This window comes from Agelaius tricolor, unplaced genomic scaffold, assembly GCF_023055355.1.
Source record: "Agelaius tricolor isolate 1412-34295 unplaced genomic scaffold, bAgeTri1.0.p SCAF_36, whole genome shotgun sequence".
NCBI classification, from domain to species: Eukaryota; Metazoa; Chordata; class Aves; order Passeriformes; family Icteridae; genus Agelaius; species Agelaius tricolor.
The window spans coordinates 1974004-1987644 of NW_027269296.1; the positions used below are offsets into that span (position 1 = coordinate 1974004).

Genomic DNA, 13641 nt, shown 5'->3' on the forward strand with positions numbered 1-13641 from the left:
TGAGCCTCTGATTCTTTTTTATTGGGGTTTTTGGGAGGGAGAATCCCAATTTCCACCCTAAATCCTGTCACCCTTCATCAGCACACCCTAAAAATTTGGATTTTTGGAGATCTTTTTGTGGGGCTGCCAGGGAACAAATGGAAGGATTTGAGGAGCAATTTTGGCCAGGCTGCTCCTGCCAGACCCAATTTTAATTTTGGCTGCCCCAGGGGTTACCTTGAGTACCTTCTCCTGTGTAAATTTCCACAATATCCAGATTTTTTTTCCATAATATCAATATTTTTCCCCATAATATCAATATTTTTCCCCATAATACCCAGTTTTAGAAGGGTTTGGATCCACCTTGCTGAGCACAGGAAGTTGGGATTTCGAGGGAAGGCCTCACTTGGTGTGAGGGGGAATTTTCTCAGCTGAGCCTCTGATTCTTTTTTATTGGGGTTTTTGGGAGGGAGAATCCCAATTTCCACCCTAAATCCTGTCACCCTTCATCAGAACACCCTAAAAATTTGGATTTCTGGAGATCTTTTTGTGGGGCTGCCGGGGAACAAATGGAAGGATTTGAGGAGCAATTTTGGCCAGGCTGCTCCTGCCAGACCCATTTTTCATTTTGGTTGCCCCAGGAGTTACTTTGAGTACCTTGTCCTGGTAATTTTCCATAATATCCACATTTTTTTTCCATAATATCAATATTTTCCCCCATAATACCCAGTTTTAGAAGGGTTTGGATCCACCTTGCTGAGCACAGGAAGTTGGGATTTCGAGGGAAGGCCTCACTTGGTGTGAGGGGGAATTTTCTCAGCTGAGCCTCTGATTCTTTTTTATTGGGGTTTTTGGGAGGGAGAATCCCAATTTCCACCCCAAAATCCTGTCACCCTCTATCAGCAAACCCTAAAAATTTGGATTTTTGGAGATCTTTGTGTGGGGCTGCTGGGGAACAAATGGAAGGATTTGAGGAGCAATTTTGGCCAGGCTGCTCCTGCCAGACCCATTTTTCATTTTGGTTGCCCCAGATGGGATCTTGCATGTTCTCCTGGGTAATTTTCCACAATATCCACATTTTTTTCCATAATATCAGTATTTTTCCCCATAATACCCAGTTTTAGAAGGGTTTGGATCCAGGTTTTGGGCCCTGTTCCCTCAGGATATTTTGAAATTTGGGTTTTTTGGGTTGTACCTGCAGCAAGTGAGATTTCATCCCCATCCCTTCCTCATCCTCCCTTTCTCAGGATTTCCCCTTTTCCCAAACTCCTGCAGGAGCCTTTCCAGAACACAGAAAATGGATTTTAGGAATTCCAGCCTTGGCAGAGATTTTAATAAATTGACCCAGAAAAAAAAATGTCAGTGCTTGTCAAAGTCCCTCAGGTGAGCTCCCCAAACCCTCCCTGCCTCCAGGCTGTGCTGAATCCCCTCCTCCCTGTGGAATATTCTGATTTTTCCATGGATCAAGGAGAGCTGGAAGTGTTTTTTGGGGTGGGTGCTGCCCTGAGGAGGGAGGGAAATGGTGCTGAAATCCCAATTCTGCCCTTTGCCTTCCCCTCCCACCCTCAGAGCCTGAGGAGTCGATAAAAACGGACCTTTCTGCAAAGAGAGAAAAAAAATGGAATTTTTAGCCAAAGGTATCCTGGTTTTTAAACCAATTTGACAAATTCTGGAATTCAGATGAGAGGGGACGGTGCTGAGCTGAACGCAAACCCCAACTCCTCCTGAAGAACCATAAAATAAACCAAATTTTAAATGCTCCATGTATAACTTCACATTCTTCCCCCTGTCCCCCTAATTCCCCCCTTTGATTTATGATGTCCTAATTATCATATCCAGCCTTAATTAGACAGGGAAATGCAGATTGTCCCGGTGTCCCCAGGAGCTGGGGGTGTCACTGTGCCCCAGGCGCAGCTCCTGGCTCAGCACTTGAACCTGGTGCAATAAAGTTCTTGCAGTAAAAATCTGTTTTTCCTCTGCCTCTCGATGCATTTATTGCAGCTCATTCATGGTCAATAATCACCTTTAATTGAGTTTAATTGTCTCCAAGAGTTCGTGCCCCCGTGGTTTGGAGTTGCTGCTGGGAAAAGCTGATTTTTTAGCAGGGAAAAAGGAACAATTCTCTTCTTTTATCTCTTTAAAAAGTCTTTTAAAATTATTTTTAAATTATTTTACAATTTCTTTTAAAATTCTTCTAAAATTTAAAAATTCTTTAAAAATTATTTTTAAATTATTTTAAAAATTCTTCTAAAATTCTTTAAATTTTCTTTTAATTCTTCTAAAATTCTTTAAAAATTATTTTTTAAAATTCTTTAAAAAATTCTTTAAAAATTCTTTAATCTCTTAAAAAAAAAAAATAAAGTGGAAACTTACCTTGAAACAACCCAAACAGCAGCTCTGACCTTTCCCAGGAGCTGTTGCCAAAACTTTTCTGGACAAAGCTTGACCTGGCAGCACCTGAATGGGGGAATTGTATTGGGGTGAAAATAGGGGAATTTTGGGGTCCTGAATACCAATATTTTCTCCTTTTTTAGCACTGAAATGCTGTTGTTCTATTTAATTAATTTAAACATTTTCAGGTGCTTTTTTTTTCCTGGATTTTTTTTCACAGAAGTTGAGCTTTTTAATTTATTCAAATTAATTTCAGATGTTTCTTTTCCCTGGGTTTTCACTGATAATGATCAGCTTTGCTCTGCTGCCATCAGAGAAATCTCCTCCTTGCAAATGGGTTTTGGATTTCCAACATTTATCAGATTTTTCCCACTCCAGAACAATTTTTTAATCCCTGTTGGCTGTGAGAGAATAAAACCCCTGGGAGGGGAGACTGGAAGTTCCAGCTACTCTTTTTTACCTTTTTTTTCTTTTTTAACACCAAACTCTTGTTTGTTTTTCCAAATGTCTGGGGTTTTTTTAATTACTGCTCCTAAAAGTGAAATGTCCTGCTAATTAAAGGCTATTTAGGAAAAAAAAATTAGCAGGCCCTTAATTGGAGCTGAGATATTCTTGTGTGATACGAATCAGTTTTTCCTCTGGATAATTTTTTTTCCACCAAAATCCAGGCAGCTGCTGGTGCTGGAATTAAATTTATATTATTTTATTTCTATTTAATTTAATCTATTTTATCTATTTTATTTCTATTTAATTTTTATTTTGTTATAAATTATTTTATTTAATTTACATTTAATATTTTATTTACTTTATATCACTTAAAATTCTGGGTTTGGGTATTACTTATTTTATTTCTATTTAATTTATATTTTAATTTTTTTTTAATTTATCTTTTATTTTGAATTTATATCCCTTCAAATGCTGGTTTTGGAGCAATTAAGGCCGATGAGCACAGTGGGAGCTGCAGGAATCACTTCAGAGAATTCCAGGCTGGAATTGGAGGGGGGGAACCATCAGGATCAGCTCATTCCAGAGCCTCCAACCAGCCCAGGATGCTCTGAAATAAAAGATAATAAATCATTTTATCCCATTTTAATTTTCTTTACCAGGTTTGTCCTGCCCACACAGATCAGCTCCAGGCAGGGCCTCTCCCAGCCCTTCCCTGCTCCTTCCCTGCTCCATCCCTGCCCCTTCCCTGCTCCTTTCCTCCTCCATCCCTGCTCCTTCTCTGCTCCTTCCCTGCTCCATCCCTGCTCCTTTCCTCCTCCTTCCCTGCTCTTTCCCTCCTCCTCCTCGCTCAGAACGTTCCCTGTTCCCTCCACAGGGATGTTCCAAGGGCACCCAGGAATGCTGAGGGCAGGGACTTTACAGATTTGGGTGTTGCCCCAGTTTGCACTTGGGACGAGCTCTGGCTCTGGCTGGGCCTCCTAATTCCAAGATCTGGGCATCTCCTAATCCCGACATTTGGGATGCCCACACAATTTTGCGCCACAAAATCGGGATTTTGGATCCCCAAATCCCAAATGGGGATTCCCAGAGCAGCTGTGGCAGCCCCTGGATCCCAAGGCCAGGTTGGACGGGGCTGGGACAGTGGGAGGTGTCCCTGCCCTGACAGGGCTGGAATGGGACGATCCCTCAGATCCCATTTCCTGAGGGAATCAAATCCCTCAGATCCCATTTCCTGAGGGAATCAAATCCCTCAGATCCCATTTCCTGAGGGAATGGGACGATCCCTCAGATCCCATTTCCTGGGGGAATGACGATCCCTCAGATCCCATTTCCTGAGGGAATGGGACGATCCCTCAGATCCCATTTCCTGAGGGAATCAAATCCCTCAGGTCCCATTTCCTGAGGGAATGGGACGATCCCTCAGATCCCATTTCCTGAGGGAATCAAATCCCTCAGGTCCCATTTCCTGAGGGAATGGGACGATCCCTCAGGCCCCATTTCCTGAGGGAATGGGACGATCCCTCAGGCCCCATTTCCTGAGGGAATCAAATCCCTCAGATCCCATTTCCTGAGGGAACGGGACGATCCCTCAGATCCCATTTCCTGAGGGAATCAAATCCCTCAGGTCCCATTTCTTGAGGGAATGGGACGATCCTCAGATCTCATTTCCTGAGGGAATCAAATCCCTCAGGCCCCATTTCCTGGGGGAATGGGACGATCCCTCAGGCCCCATTTCCTGGGGGATTTGATTCCCTGCTTTTCCAGGCAGGCCTTTTTGCCCAGGGTGGGGTTTCCAGGCTGGTGGGTGTTTCTAGGGGGGGATCAGTGATGCCCCAGCTCTCCCTTTCTCCCCAGCTCCCCCTTCCTGAGTGACTTTTAAAAAAGCTGTGGAGCATCCCTGGAGCCCCATCCTGCAGGGAACACGGCAGCAGGGTGGGAATGGATCCTGAAAATCTCGGGAAGGAGAGGGATTGGCCTGCGTGGGAAGGGGCCTTGGTAGAGCCACAAAAAACTGGGGGAAAAAAAATGGGAATCTGTCATTTGTTTGGCGTTTCCTTGCCGGTTTTCTCACCTCCCTCCCTCTGCCTGACTCACAAACCTGCTGCTCTGCATTTCTGGGATTCATCCTGCAGCTCTGCATCCTCCCTGGAATTGCTCAGCAGGATCGATCCCAGCCCATGGGGAAGGTTTTTTTTCCCTTGATTGCTGTTTAATTAACGACAATTCACGCTTTCCTCCAGCCCTGGGAATGGCCCGGAGGGGATTTTATTTCCAGCTCTCTGTGCTTTATTCCCGAGGCTGGGATGGGTTGATCCCGGGGATTCCCATAATCCCTCAGAATTCCCATAAAACCCTCAGAAAATTCACTTTGGGAAGTGGACCTGGATAAATCCACAGACACAGAAGGGTCAGGGACAAATCCGGGACATTTCAGACAGCGGGGAGACAACAAAATTTCATCCAAGGGTTTTTTTTTCTTTCTTTTTTTTTTTTTTAATTCCATAGAGAAACTGATAATGAACCTCCCTGCTTCCCAAAGCGTTGCCATGGCAACCGGCAGGATGCAGGGATGGATGGGAAGTGTCACCCTCGAGGGGGGAGTGGGGACAGCTGCTGCCTGCGGGCACCTGGGATGGGGGTTACAGGTGGGATAAAGGGGGGTACAGGGGGAATAAAGGGGTTAAAGATGGGATAAATGGGGTTACAGGTGGGATAAATGGGGGTACAGGGGGAATAATGGGGTTACAGAAAGAATAAAGGGGTTACAGGTGGGATAAATGGGGTTACAGGTGGGATAATGGGGTTACAGGGGGAATAAAGGGGTTAAAGGTGGAATGATGGGTTTAGAGATGGAATAATGGGGGTTCCAGGTGGAATAATGGGGTTACAGATGGAATTAAGGGGTTCCAGGTGGAATTAAGGGGTTACAGAAAGAATAATCAGGTTCCAGGTGGAATAAAAGGGTTACAGATGGAATAATGGGGTTACAGATGGAATGAAGGTGTTCCAGGTGGAATAAAGGGGTTACAGATGGAATAATGGGGTTACAGATGGAATTAAGGGGTTCCAGGTGGAATTAAGGGGTTACAGCAAGGATTCCAGCTGGAGTAAAGAGGTTCTAGGTGGAATAGAGGGGCTGTAGCAGGAAATACAAGAATTCCACCTGGAACGAGGGTGTTCCAGGAAGGATTCCAGCTGGAATAAAGGATTCCAGCTGAATTAGAGGGGTTCCAGCTGGAATAGAGAGGTTCCTGTTGGAATAAAGGATTCCAGCTGGAATAGAGGGGTTCCAGCTGGAATAGAGGGGTTCCTGTTGGAATAGAGGGGTTCCAGCTGGAATAGAGGGGTTCCTGTTGGAATAAAGGGGTTCCAGCTGGAATAGAGGGGTTCCTGTTGGAATAAAGGGGTTCCAGCTGGAATAGAGGGGTTCCAGCTGGAATAGAGGGGTTCCTGTTGGAATAGAGGGGTTCCAGCTGGAATAGAGGGGTTCCTGTTGGAATAAAGGGGTTCCAGCAAGGCTTCCAGCTGGGATAAGGGGGTTCCAGGTGGAACAAAGGCTTCCAGCTGGGATGAAGTGTTCCAGCTGAAGGACACCCTGCAGGGGAGCAGTGCTGATCCCAGTTCCTGCTCCATCCAGGGAGGAAGAGGTTCCCTGTGCTTCCTCCACCCCACAGCACCCCCTGCACCTCCCGATATTCCGGATTTTTGTCAAATTCTTTCTCCACTTCTGGGAGGAGCTTTGGGATCAAACCCCAGCGCTTTAAACCATTCCAGGTCCAGGAACCCAGGAGGGGCTGGGAGGATGAAGATCCAGCGGGATCCCATCCCAAATCCCTGCTGGAAGTGGGACCGTGCCACCCTCAGCTCTCAGGGTAGCGCCGCTGATGGGGACAAGGCAGGAGCCGCTCAGGGAGGGCCAGGCCCGCCTTGTTCAGCAGGTAAAACATCCAGGAACAGCTTTTTTCCCTGGGAATGGCTGTCAGGGAGCAGCAGGAGATGGAAAGGAGCCAGCCTGGAGCTGCTCGGGGCTGGAGCCAGGCCCGGGAGGCTCCCTGAGAGGGGCAGCAGCTTTTCCCTGGCTCCTGCTTTTCCAGCCTTTCCCTCCTGTTAAAAAGGCTGGAAAATTCCTGGGAAAATTCCTGGGAATTCCTCTGTGCCTCCTTGCTCTGGGGTGGAAGATGAAAAAAATCAATCCAGGAATCAGAGCAGGGAAAAATCCCTCCAGGAGCTGGAAATTGGGAATCTCCTGAGGGGTGTGATGGATTTTCCTGGTTATCCCACAGCCTGCCAGCATCCCCTGCCCTCGTGTCCTTGATTGCCAGGGCTGGGGTGGGAATCTGGGAAAAGCTCCTGGATCTCCTGCAGAGGCAGGGGCTGGGGCAGAGCAGATGGTGCCCTGGTTTCCCAGGGTGGCAATCCTGGCAGCAGGGTCTGGGATTCATCCCAGCCAGCTCAGCCTCTGCCTTTTGGAATAAACAAATCCCCGTGGTGGGGTTGTGTGGCTTTAGTGCAGGCACGTTGATCCAGCAGGTGGAAAATCTCCAGGTATTCCCACCAAAAACCCCTGGAGAAGTGGCCCTTCCCTAGCCAGGCCCCAATTCCATATTCCAGACCCCAATTCCATGTTCCAGACCCCAATTCCATGTTCCAGACCCCGATTTTACATTGCAGACCCCAAATTTTACATTCCAGACCCAAATTCCACGTTCCAGACCCCACTTCTACATTCCATTCCCCAATTTCCCATTCCATTCCCAAGTTTCCCATTCCATTCCCCAATTCCACATTCCAGACCCCAATTTTCACATTCCAGACCCAAATTTCCCATTCCAGACCCCAATTTCCCATTCCAGACCCCAATTCCATGCTCCAGACCTCAATTTCACACTCCATTCCCCAATTTCCTATTCCAGACCCAAATTCCACATTCCAGATCCCAATTTTACATTCCAGACCCCAAATTTCACATTCCAGACCCAAATTTCCCATTCCAGACCCCAAATTTCCTGTTCCATTCCCCAATTTCCCATTCCAGACTCCGATTCCACATTCCAGATCCCAATTTGAGACCCCAGTTCCCCATTCCATTCCCCAGCTCCCCACTCCAACCCCATCCCTGCGGAAATCTTCCCCAAACCAGTAAAAAGTGAGGACATTTTCCCCTCGTTTCCCTTTCCTGCTGCAAGGATTCCCTGCTCTGCCTGTGAACATCTGCTTCTCCTCGAATTCTTGGATTTCTTGGCTCCGGGAGCTTCTCCTGGGAGCTTGGCCACGTTTTGCTTCATGCTGGAGCTTTGTGAGGGGTTCAGCTCCGGGGAAATCGGGCTTGGAGCTGAATTCCTGCTCCTGCCTGGGAAATAACTTCATTCCTGGAGTGGCCTGTTGGAAAACAGGGATTTGGGGAGGTGAAGTGAGTAGGGAGTGTTCCCAGGTGTGGAGAGGCAGGAAAACTCTGGAACATTCTGTTGGAAAATGAGGATTTTTATGGGGTAGTAATGGGAGACAAGGAACATTCCCAGGTGTGGAGAAGCAGGAATAGTCAGGAATTTTCTGCTGGAAAATGGGGATTCTTGGGAGCTGATGGGAGTAGGGAGTATTGCCAGATCTGGGGAAGCAGGAAAAAGTCTGGAATGTTCTGCTGGAAAATGGGGATTTTTGAGGGGTAGTAAAGGGAGGCAGGGAGTGTTCCCAGGTGTGGAGAGGCAGGAAAACTCTGGAATGTTCTGCTGGAAAATGAGGATTTTTGGGGGCCTAATAATGGGAATAGGGAATGTTCCCAGGTGTGGAGAAGCAGGAAAACTCTGGAATTTTCTGCTGGAAAATGAGGGTTTTTATGGGGTAATAATGGGAGGCAGGGAATGATCCCCAATCTAGGAAAGCAGGAAAATTTGGGAATGTTCTGCTGGAAAATGGGGATTTTTGGAGGGTAAGAAAGGGAGGCAGGGAGTGTTCCCAGGTGTGGAGAAGCAGGAAAACGTCTGGAATGTTCTGCTGGAAAATGAAGATTTTTGGGGGGCTAATAATCGGAAGCAAGGAGCATTCCCAGGTGTGGACAAGCAGGAATAGTCAGGGATTTTCTGCTGGAAAATGAGGATTTTTGGGAGGTAGTGGGAATAGGGAGCGTTCCCAGGTGTGGAGAAGCAGGAAAACGCCTGGAATGTTCTGCTGGAAAACAGGGCCTGAGGAGGGCTGTGGTAATTAGGGCAGGCATGGGGCAGGCAGATGAGTCACTCAGGGATTAGGGAAATCTCACAGGATTATTCCCAGGGAAAATCCGGCAGCTGCTGGGTCTGGGCAGCCTCGGGGCAGGGACACCTTCCCCTGCCCCAGCTCCTGCCAAACCCTCCCAGCCCGGCCCTGGACACTCCTGCCAGGAAAATCCATCCACAAACACCAGAGGGTTGTGGCCAAAAAGGAGACAGAGCAGTCCTGGAACTTTATTCCAATCAAGGCAGAGGCCATGGGGCATTCCCCTGGGGTTTCTCCCATTTTTGGAGGACGCAGCCTCCTTTTTATCCCAATTTCCCAGCTGCATTTCCCTTCTCTCTTTCCCCATTTCTGAGGTACTTGAGAGGGTCAGAGTTCCCAGAACACCTGATCCCAAAGATTCCCCTCTGATGTACAACCCTCCCTTTGAATTTTTAATTCCTATGGAATTTAGGTTTTTTTTTCCCCATTTCTGAGGTACTTGAGAGATTCAGACTCCCTGATATGCCTGATACCAAAGATTTCCTGAAGTCTTCCCTCTAATGTATAACCTTCATTTTTAATTTTTAATTCCTATGGAATTTAGGGTTTTTTCCCCATTTCTGAGGTACTTGAGAGGTTCAGACTCCCCAGAACACCTGATCCCAAAGATTTCCCTCTAATGTACAACCCTGCCTTTTAATTCTTACAGAATTTAGGGCTTTTTCTTCCCCATTGTTCCTTTCATCTCTCAATGTCTAATTTCATTTCTCAGCAAACCTAAACTTTATTTGTGAAATCAAATCTCTTTTCCCATTTCACCCATCAGTGGAATCCTTCCCATGGTTTCTTTTCTCTCCCAGTGCTGGTTTTATCTCCCAGCAGACCCACAGCTGGTTTGGGAACACAAATTTGCTTTTCCTGTCATTTCCAGGGATGTTCGCAGGGCGGGAGGGGACGATCCCTGAATCCCTCCTGTGTCCCCACCCTCCTCATCCCATTGGCACCTCCCAAAAAACCCCATCCCTCTCTCCAAAGGGATTTTCCCGTGCCTTTTATCCCTGCCTGGAGCTCGGAGCGGGGTGGTGGCACTGGGTGATGTCCCCTCTGTGTCCCCCTTGTGCTGGTGTCCCCAAAGTGTCACCTCCTGTCCCTCGGGCTGTGCCCTTAGCCCAGCAGACATTTCCCATGACTGTGCAAATAATACAGATTAATTAAGAGGGGAAATCAAATCTAGCCTCGTTTATAATCAGATCATCCACAGGCTTAATTAATTATGTTAATAGGGCCTGGAGGGACGTGCAGGGATGGGCACAGCGGGTGCTGGATGGGATTGGGAGCAGAGGGAATTCGGGATGTGTGGATGGGGGTGCTGGTCCCCGTGTGGGGGTGTCCCTGGTCCTGTCCCTGCTGTGGGGGCCGGTGTCCTTGTCCCACTCATGGAATGAGGCTCGTCCCCTCCCGAGGGGGCTCAGCTGAAGGAGTTTCCCAGCCCCAAGGGGTTTTTAGCCCTTTTCTCCCGGTTCCCCCTGGAGCCCTCGCTGTGTCCCTGTGCCCCAGTTCTGCCTCTCCTGGCACTGGGAGATCCCCAGGGCATGGATCCCTCCTGCAGCTCCTGCACAGCATTTCCCTGTGCTGGGCTGGGAAATTGGCCTGGCTGGGCTGGGGGGAGCAGCCTTGTCCTGGATCCCAGAGCATCCTGACCCTAAATCCCAGAGCAGCCCTGACCCCAGATCCCAAAGCAGCCTTGTCCTGGGATCCAGAGCATCCTGATCCTAAATCCCAGAGCAGATTTGTCCTGGGATCCCAGAGCATCCTGACCCCAGATCCCAAAGCAGCCTTGTCCTGGGATCCAGAGCAGCCTAACCCTGGATTCCAGAGCATCCTGACCCTGGATCCCAGAACATCCTTGTCCTGGGATCCAGAGCATCCCTGACCCTGGATCCCACAGCACCCTTGTCCTGGGATCCAGAGCATCCCTGACCCTGGATCCCACAGCACCCTTGTCCTGGGATCCAGAGCATCCCTGACCCTGGATCCCAGAACATCCTTGTCCTGGGATCCAGAGCATTTTGTTTGGGGTGCAGAGCCCGCCCATGGTTCCCACAGCAGCTGGGCCGTGCTGGGAGCAGCTGGGTCCTGACAGGAGCCTTTCCCAGAGCAGCAGCATTCCCGGCAGGAACAGTGAATTCCCAGAGCAGCATTCCCGGCAGGAACAGTGAATTCCCAGAGCAGCATTCCCGGGAGCAGCAGTGAATTCCCAGGGCAGCATTCCCGACAGGAGCAGCAGTGAATTCCCAGGCTGGGGCATTCCCAGGAGCAGCAGTGAATTCCCAGAGCAGCATTCCCGATAGCAGCAGTGAATTCCCAGAGCAGCATTCCCGGGAGGAGCAGTGAATTCCCAGGCTGGAGCATTCCCGGCAGGAGCAGCAGTGAATTCCCAAAGCAGCATTCCCGACAGGAGCAGTGAATTCCCCGGCAGCGGCCTCCCCGCGGCAGAGGGCAGCAGCAGCCTGGGCACGGCGGGCGGCTGGAGCCTTTGCCGCGGCTTTGGGGGCTCTGGGACACGGGATGGGCGCCCCGGGATGGGGTCTGGATCCCCAGAGGGGGATTTGGGGCAGGGGGAAACTCAGGGCCTGCAGCAGAACGGGGGCTGAGCTTCCCTCTGCTCGGATCTGTTCCCTCCTGTCCTAGGAGAGGCATCAGCACAGCAGGATGTGATTCCTTTCCTTCCCTTCCTCCTTTCCTTTCCTTTCCTTTCCTTTCCTTTCCTTTCCTTTCCTTTCCTTTCCTTTCCGAAACTCCAGAATGGCAACTTTATAGCCCAAAACTCCATAAAAGCAGAGCCAGAATTGCCTCGTTCTCCTCGGGAAACAATTCCAGGTTTTATCTGTGGATAATAAAAGGGGATGATTGTGCAGTGAAGTTAAATATATAATTTTATAAAAATATACGTTATTTAATCTTTATAGATCTGGGCAGGCTCTGGCAGCCTCCCTGGGATTGGAGAAGGGATTGGGAGAAGGATTTGGGGGGGAATTTGGGGTTGTGATAAGGAGCTGGAGACCCTTCCCAGCTCGGCAGGAAAAAGGGGATGGGGAGAAGGATTTTGGGGCTGTGATAAGGAGCTGGAGACCTTCCCAGCTTTCCTGGGATAAAGTTTAAGGAATGGGGAGGACCCTGGCTTGGCCTCACCCACTCCCGGAGCCGCGGCACGGCTCTAATCCCAGGTAATTGGATTTGCAGGGAGCGCTGTATCCAATTACAGGGCCCTAATTAGCGGCCCGCGGTTACAAGTGCGCCGTGCCTCGCTCGCAGCACTCGGGATTAATGATTCCAGGATCCACAGGCGGCCGCTGAGGCGGGATCCGAGCGGAATGCGGAAAATCCAGCACGAGGAGGAGGCACAGACACTGCCAGGGGTGATGGGCACAGCCCTGGAATTGGAGGATCCTGCTGGCCCCTCCCTGGAGTGAGGAGGATGAGGAACTGCTGGAGAAAAGCCAGAGGAGGCCGTGGGGATGCTCCAGGAGCTGCTCTGGAGCCAGGAATGTGGCAGAGCTGGGAATGTTCCCCCGGAGAGGAGAAGGATCCAGGGGGAGCTCAGAGCCTGAAGGGGCTCCAGGAGAGCTGGGCAGGGACTGGGGATGAAGGATGGAGGGACAGGACACAGGGAATGGCTTCAAACTGGGAAAGGGGAGATCTGGGGGGGATATTGGGGAGGAGTTCCTGGAAAAGCTGAGGCTGCCCCATCCCTGGAGTGTCCAAGGCCAGCTTGGAGCAGCCTGGGACAGTGGGAGGTGTCCCTGCCCATGGAAGGAGATGGGTTTTAAGATCCCTTCCAAACCAAACCATGAAGCCCTGGAATTCCCAGAGATCCCCTGGGATATTCCCAAGCAGGGACGCACCAGATCTCCTTGTGGGGCACCCCCTTTTCTGCTCTTCCAGCCCCTCTCCAGCACTTCCCACCTTTCCCTGGGGGTGTTCATTCTTTATCCCTCCCTGCTGGATCGAGCCATTCCCAGGAAAAGGCCTGAATTTGGGAATTTGCTTTATTCCATGGCAATCCTTGGCTGTGGAGCTGCTGCAGCAGTGCTGGGATTCATCCTCTGGGGGAAAAAAAATAAAATCCCAAAGTTACAAGAGCCTGAGGAATCTTCACCACTCCAGCATTCCCTGGGGTTTTCCTGCATCCCAAGGGGCAGCAGGGCTCTGGGATTCCCTGCCAGGCATCAGCTGCCCCATCTCTGGGTCAGAACAAGGGAATTGTCCAAGAATCCTGGAGTTCCCGGCCGTGGAAAAGCAGTGGGATCGCTTCTCCTCGTGGCTCTGTTTGCAGCTCCTCTTCGTGATGTCCCCAAGCGTCCTCCAGTTCCCAGCTCGGGACGTGAACCCAGCACAAGCCAGAGGCTTTTCCAAACAGGGAATCTTCCTCGGTGGTTTCAAACTAAACTTGAGAAATCCTTCATAAAAGAAGAAGGGATTTCATCTCCAAGAGGAGCTGGGGAGGGATGAGAGCTGCACGTCTTCATCTGCTCCTGGATTCTCCCCTGAGCTGCACCTTCCCTCCTGCTCCCAATGGGTTTTTTCCTGCTGGTGGAGAAATCCCAGCCTGGGGACGTCCCCAAGGCCCTGGCC

General features: G+C 49.7%; 1 long non-coding RNA gene across 1 annotated transcript; it reads left to right on the plus strand.

The window, feature by feature from the left end:
- Positions 1-5417: 5417 nt before the first annotated feature.
- Positions 5418-13054, plus strand: LOC139603073 (uncharacterized). Its single transcript, XR_011683564.1, has 3 exons — positions 5418-5462; positions 6592-6755; positions 12344-13054. It is a non-coding gene; the product is annotated as an uncharacterized lncRNA (long non-coding RNA).
- The last annotated feature ends 587 nt before the right edge of the window (positions 13055-13641 follow it).